The sequence below is a fragment of the Symphalangus syndactylus genome, chromosome 3 (genome assembly GCF_028878055.3).
Source record: "Symphalangus syndactylus isolate Jambi chromosome 3, NHGRI_mSymSyn1-v2.1_pri, whole genome shotgun sequence".
Lineage (NCBI taxonomy): Eukaryota > Metazoa > Chordata > Mammalia > Primates > Hylobatidae > Symphalangus > Symphalangus syndactylus.
This window is the reverse complement of record NC_072425.2, coordinates 15,262,906-15,269,378: the sequence shown is the minus strand read 5'-3', so window position 1 is coordinate 15,269,378 and position 6,473 is coordinate 15,262,906.

The window sequence follows — 6,473 nt, the reverse complement described above, 5'->3', positions numbered from 1 at the left end:
CCTTGAGCCTCGCTGGGCAAACTCCACAGTCTTAAGGCAACTAGGGGAAATGGAGCCAGCTCCCCTTGGGAAAAAAAATGAGAGCTTTCAAAGAGAGACAAATAACTTGCAATTTAAATGCATAAGAGACCAGGCTGTGCCACCACATATGCAGATAGATGCAAATGATATGCAAATAGCCCAAGTAAGCCTGAGTTTGCCAATGTCCTTTGCCAAGCAGCCAGTTATGGGGTTCAGCCAGGTCTGATCTGTGCCAGAAGCTCACATCTGGGGCCCAAAGGCCTTGGGTGAATGTTCAATGGCACCTCCTCCAGGAAGCCTTCCAAGACCCAGCAGTTCTTGGCCCCATCTCTACTCTCCCCAGGGCTTGGAGTCTGCCTCTGAATCATCTGCAGGGTGGTTTCTTCTCCGCCTCCATGAGCTCCCAAGGGTAGGGACTCCCTCTTGTTCACCACCACACCTGCAACTGGTACAAAGCCTGGCAGTGAGTAGGCACCAGGGCTGTGGGCCAAGTGGACGAGGGAAGGCAGGATGAATGGATGAGTTCACTTCTTTTTTTCTTGCTTATGGCCTTATGGCTTCTTTTTTTTTTTTTGAAACAGAGTCTTACTCTATTGCCCAGGCTGGAGTGCAGTGGTGCGATCCTGGCTCACTGCAACCTCCACCTCCCAGGTGCAAGTGATTCTCCTGCCTCAGCCTCCTGAGTAGCTAGGATTACAGGTGTGCCCCACCACCCCCGGCTGATTTTTTTATTTTTAGTAAAGACGGGGTTTCACTGTGTTGGCCAGGCTGGTCTCAAACTCCTGACCTCAGGTGATCCGCCTGCCTCGGCCTCCCAAAGTGCTTGGATTACAGGCATGAGCCACTGCACATGGCTAGGTGGATGAATTCATTTCTAAGTCCTCCTTCATTCAGGACAGGGCTGAGCCCTCTTCAGGGCCTTCATCTGTCCTGTCACCCAACAATGAGTGACATTCAGCATCAGTCCCTCATTATCAATGAAGATGCAAGGGCTGAAGTTTGCAAGTGACTGATGTAATTAATATATGAAGTAGGAAAGGCTCCCTTCGGTTGATACCATGACTTCCTTACCCTCTCTTTCATTCTACCATCCTTTCTGTGGTGGGCCAGGGCCTGATGCAGACGAGGTGTACAGTAAATATTGGTTGACAAACGAATAAACAGACAAACCCATGAATGAATGAGTGCATGAATGAACAAACAAGTGAGATTTCTGCTAGCTTGCCAGAAATTGCTCATATTGCCGGAAATTGCCAGAATCGTCAGAAGCTGCAGCCCATTCTGTCTATGCCACATCCCTTAAGTTCTGCTACTGATTTTTTTTTTTTTTTTTTTGAGACAAAGTCTCGCTCTGTCACCCAGGCTGGAGTGCAGTGGCACAATCTCAGCTCACTGCTGCCTCTGCCTTCTGGGTTCCAGCCATTCTCCTGTCTCAGCCTCCCAAGTAGCTGGGATTACAGGCGCCCACCACCACGCCAGGCTAATTTTTGCATTTTTAGTAGAGACAGGGTTTCACCATGTTGGCCAGGCTGGTCTCAAACTCCTGACCTCAGGTGATCCACTCGCCTCAGCTGACTGCTACTGATCTTTATCTATTTGTTGTAGCCATTATGAGTGCTTTTTGGTGTCTGTGAACTTCAAGACTGTGGCAGACACTGTTTGTGCCACATCACATCCCCTCGGCCACCTCTGATCGGGGCTGCAGCACCACTTCCACCTCCTGCTGGCCAGGGGGCAACCTCCCACAGGTCCCTCCTGCCTTGGGGGTGAAGGCTCCTGGAGCAAACTTCTGCAGTGGAAGGCAGGAACCGGTGGATAGATACCTCCACCTGGAATCTTTCAGAAGATGATTCTGGGAGGCATTCTGTTTGCTTCCAGAATTCCCAGAGGCATCCAGCCTCCCCTCCCGGACAGCAGCCATCTCAGACACACACACTTCCATCTCTCCTCCTCCCCTGCCACACTCTCTTGCCTTCTGGCATCACCCCCAAGTCCTTAATGCAGGCTCTGCTTTCAAGGGACCCCAAATTAGGACAGAGGTACAAAAAAATCTCACATGGCTGTGCCTCTCACGAATATGGTATAAATGCAAAGGTGGAAAATAGATTGAAAATGGCTCGTGTTCACAGCCAAAGTGAACCGTTTCATTCGGAAGCCAGTGTTGAGTGGTGCTGAACAAGCGCTCATTCATTCATTCATTCATTCTTGGCCACCTGCTCTGTGCTGGGTACTGAGGACATCACACAAGGTCCCACCCTCATGGCCCTCACAGCCTGATGGTGAAGACAGAGACTGGGCGAACCATCATGCGGGGAATCGTTTCATTATGAGTGGGTGGTTGGCTGAGCACCTTCTTTGAACCTCAGACTACTTGGCTCCTCTGGGGGCCCAACTATGCCCACTTATGGGTGAGAAAACTGGGGCCTGGAGTGCAGGGGCCTGTTGTCGTAGGAAGATCAGACAGGTCAAAAGTGGTGGAGCTGAGGCCTGAACCCACAGAATCTAATCCAGAGCTGGCAGAGGACCCTTAGCCCTCAGATCTGCCAAGGAGTCACCTGGTCTGAGCGCTAGACAAATGCAAGATACATAAGCCATCTTAAATGTTCCGGTAGCTACATTAAAACCAAATAAAAAGAAACTGGGGCCGGGTGCAGTGGCTCACACCTGTAATCCCAGCACTTCGGGAGGCCAAGACGGGCAGATCACTTGAGGCCAGGAGTTGGAGACCAGCCTGGGCAACATGGAAAAACCCCGTCTCTGTTAAAAAATACAAAAATTAGCTGGGCATGGTGGTGCGTGCCTATAGCCCCAGTTACTTGGAAGACTGAGGCAGGAGAATCACTTGAACCCAGGAGGCAGAGGTTGCAGTGAGCAGAGGTTGCAGTGAGCAGAGGTTGCAGTGAGCGGAGGTTGCAGTGAGCGGAGGTTGCAGTGAGCCAAGATTGCGCCACTTCACTCCAGCCTGAACAACAGAATGAGACTGTCTCAAAAAAAAAAAAAAAAGAAAAAGAAACTGGCAGAATTCTTTCTCATAATATTTGTATTTAACCCAATAGATCCAAAATATTATCACTTTGACAGGTAATTAATATTTAAGATTATTAATGAGATATTTACTTTTTTTCTCCATACTAAGTCTTTGCATCTGCATGCATTTCACACTCAAGGCACATAGCAGTTCAGGCTAGCCACATTTTGAGTGCCCTGCGTGCAGGACAGTGCAGCCCTGGCCTCCGCTGTGTCACCACCGCTTGCCTTGTGACCTTGAGTAAGTCCTTTCTCATCTCCAAGTCTCCATGAGTTCCTCCTGGTGTGTCTCGGTCAGACAGCTATCACGGAGGGAAAGTGCTTTGTAACCTCGCTGTGAACCGGCCGCTGTAACCTTCCTTCCAGTCATCTGCCCTGGCCACCAAGGCACCCACACAGACAAAGTTGCCAAACTTGCATCTCTTGCTTTTGAGGGGGCACAGGTTTGGGGAGACAGACATCTGGTTCCCATTGTGGAAACCGATCTCTCTTTCCAAGCTTGGGCTCTAGAACCGCACCCTGGAGAGGGAGAGGGGCGGGGCTGGGGAGGAGCCAGTGACCAAGTATTTCCCTGCCCACCCCCTTTTTTTTTTAAAGGCTTAATTTTTTTTTTTTAGAGCAGTTTTAGGTTCACATCAAAATTGAGAGGAAGGTGTTGAGACATTCCCTATGTCCCTTGCCCCAACAATGCATAGCCTCCCATTATCAATGTCCCTACCAGATGTGTTACAATTGAGAACCCACGCTGACACATCATTATCACCCAACATTCTCTGCCCTTTTTTTAGTGTGTCAAAACAGGTGAGGCTCTCTCACCTCGTCAAAGGCCTGCTCCTTCTCACCCTCCCCCAGGCTGAGCTCTTACGAGGGCTAATTAGAGTCCATTTTAACCCAAATGACCTGTCACCTCCCTATTAAAATGCCAGAGGACAGTTCTGCTCCTGCAGTATCTGGGACCATCTGGGACAGGGGAGTGAGGTTAAGGTTGGGTTTAGTGAGGGGCCTGCAACGGCTGCTTTAATGTTGTAAAGTGCAAAGTTGGTGCTTGGAGCTGGTGGAGTGGGAATGCGGCTTGCTCGTTTGCGCATTAGACACACATCTCTCCAGCGCCTTGGATGTTTATGCAGCTACTGTGAGGATGCTGGAGTTACAGAGAGGAGAGGAGACCGGCCTCACCCCCAGGGAGTGCAAGTCTGGTGCAGCAGAGAAGACAGCAAGCAAACAGCCACAGTGAAGTGCCAGGGCCTGCAGGGGGACGCATGGGCAATGTGTGTGGGTGGAGATTCAGCCTGGGCCAGAGGGTGGGAGCAGGAAGTTCAAAGCAGGGTGGCACGGAGCCTCTCATCAGGTGTGTGGCTGGAGGGCAGAATGCCAGAGAGACTGGCCAGCCGTGAGATGGGACCCAAGGCAGGTTTGGCCCAGGCCAGGGTGGGCCTTGAATACCAGGTTCAAGAGTATGAACACGGTCCTTTATTCTCCAAGACTCCTGCTCCAAACAGCAGGACTGCTTGGCACAATTGCCACTTAGGTAGAAATGGGGCAATTCCATTCCATTTCCCCAATATTCATGGACCACTATTGATGGTCTGCTGCAGGGAATACAGAGATGCAAAAAGCATTTTTATTTTTATTTTTATTTTTTATTTTTTTGAGACAGAGTCTTGCTCTGTTGTTCAGGCTGGAGTACAGTGGTGCAATCTCAGCTCACAGCAACCTCTGCCTCCCGGGTTCCAGTGAGTCTCCTGCCTCAGTCTCCTGAGTAGCTGGGACTACAAGCACGTGCCACCATGCCCGGCTAATTTTTGTAACAAAAGCATTTTTAAGGAAACCAAAAAATAGCCAAACAAAACCCTGGACTTCCATTTCCAGCCATATTGCAGGCTAGACAGCAGAAAACCCTCCTGCTACAACATACTACTTGGAAATGGTGGCCAAAATATAACAACTATCCTTTTAAATGCATGGCTGAGCTTGCAAGAAAGGAAATGAACTCCCCAGGGACAAAAACACAGAAGCAGCTGAAAACTAGAGCAGGAATCAGGCGACAAAAACACAGAAGTAGCTGAAAACTAGAGCAGGAATCAGGCAGCCAATGCTGGTGTGGTGTGGGCGGCATGGGTGAGGTGGAGAGTGTTGGTCTCTGCAGTCTGGGGATTGGAGTTTACAGCCCCTCTGGGGACAATAAATGAGGCTTTGGGCTCCACAAAGCAGGGGTTGTAAATGAGACCCACCCCCAAGCCAGACTCTCCAGAGTTACATTCTCAGTGAAAAGGTAGACAAAGGTAAAAACCAGTCTCCACTCAGGCAGATCACCTGCCACATCCTGGGCTTGGAGTGGGGAAAGCAGGCTGCTCTGGGAATTTGTAACCATAGGCTTAGCCTCAGAGGGTTTGAGATTTAAATTTAGGCTACTACTATATGCTCTGGGGACACCCATAGCAAAAACTTAACACAAAAACAGGTCCCTTGGCACGGGGCAGAAACAAATGCAAACATGCACTAGAGGGCTATGACCTCAACCCAGGCTGCCCAGGGTTCCCACTGACAGATGCCCCTGCAGATGAGCTCACAAAGGTAAATTACAAAACAAAAGTAGCCATAAGTGAGATCCAGCTGCAAAACCAACAGTACAAGTGGACACCCCAAGAACCCCAGGTGATAGATCCAGGAGATAGAGACCATAAAATAGCTGTGATTAAAATTACTAATGACAGGCCAGGTGCAGTGGCTCATGCCTGTAATCCCAGTACTTTGGGAGGCTGAGGTTGGCAGATCACTCGGGCCCAGGAGTTCAAGACCAGCCTGGGAAGCACGGCAAAACCCCATCTCTATGAAAAATACAAAAATTAGCATGGCATGGTGATGCATGCCTGAGGTCCCAGCTACTCAGGAGGCTGAGGTTGGAGGATCACTTGAGCCTGGGAGGTCGAGGCTGCAGTGAGCCACGATCGTGCACTCCAGTCTTGGTGACAGAGCAAGACCTTGTCTAAAAAGAAAAAGAAAAAAAAAAAACACCCAGCACTTTGGGAGGCAGAGGCGGGTGGATCACTTGAGGTCAGGAATTCGAGACCAGCCTGGCCAAAATGGCAAAATCTCATCTCTACTAAAAATACAAAAATTCACTGGGCATAGTGGTGTGCACCTGTAGTCCCAGCTACTGGGGAGGCTGAGGCAAGAGAATCGCTTGAACCTGGGAGGTGGAGGTTGCAGTGAGCCGAGATGGCACCATTGCACTCCAACCTGGGTGACACAGAAAGACTCTATCTCAAAAAAAAAAAAAAAAAAAGACATAAAGAAGTTTTGGGAAATATCAAAATGAATTAGATATTATGGAAAAAAAAGCAGAGTTTCTGGTTAGAGACAGCAGAATAAACGCAGGTATTTATCCCTGCTACTTCCTCAAACACCTTTAAAATGGCAGAAAA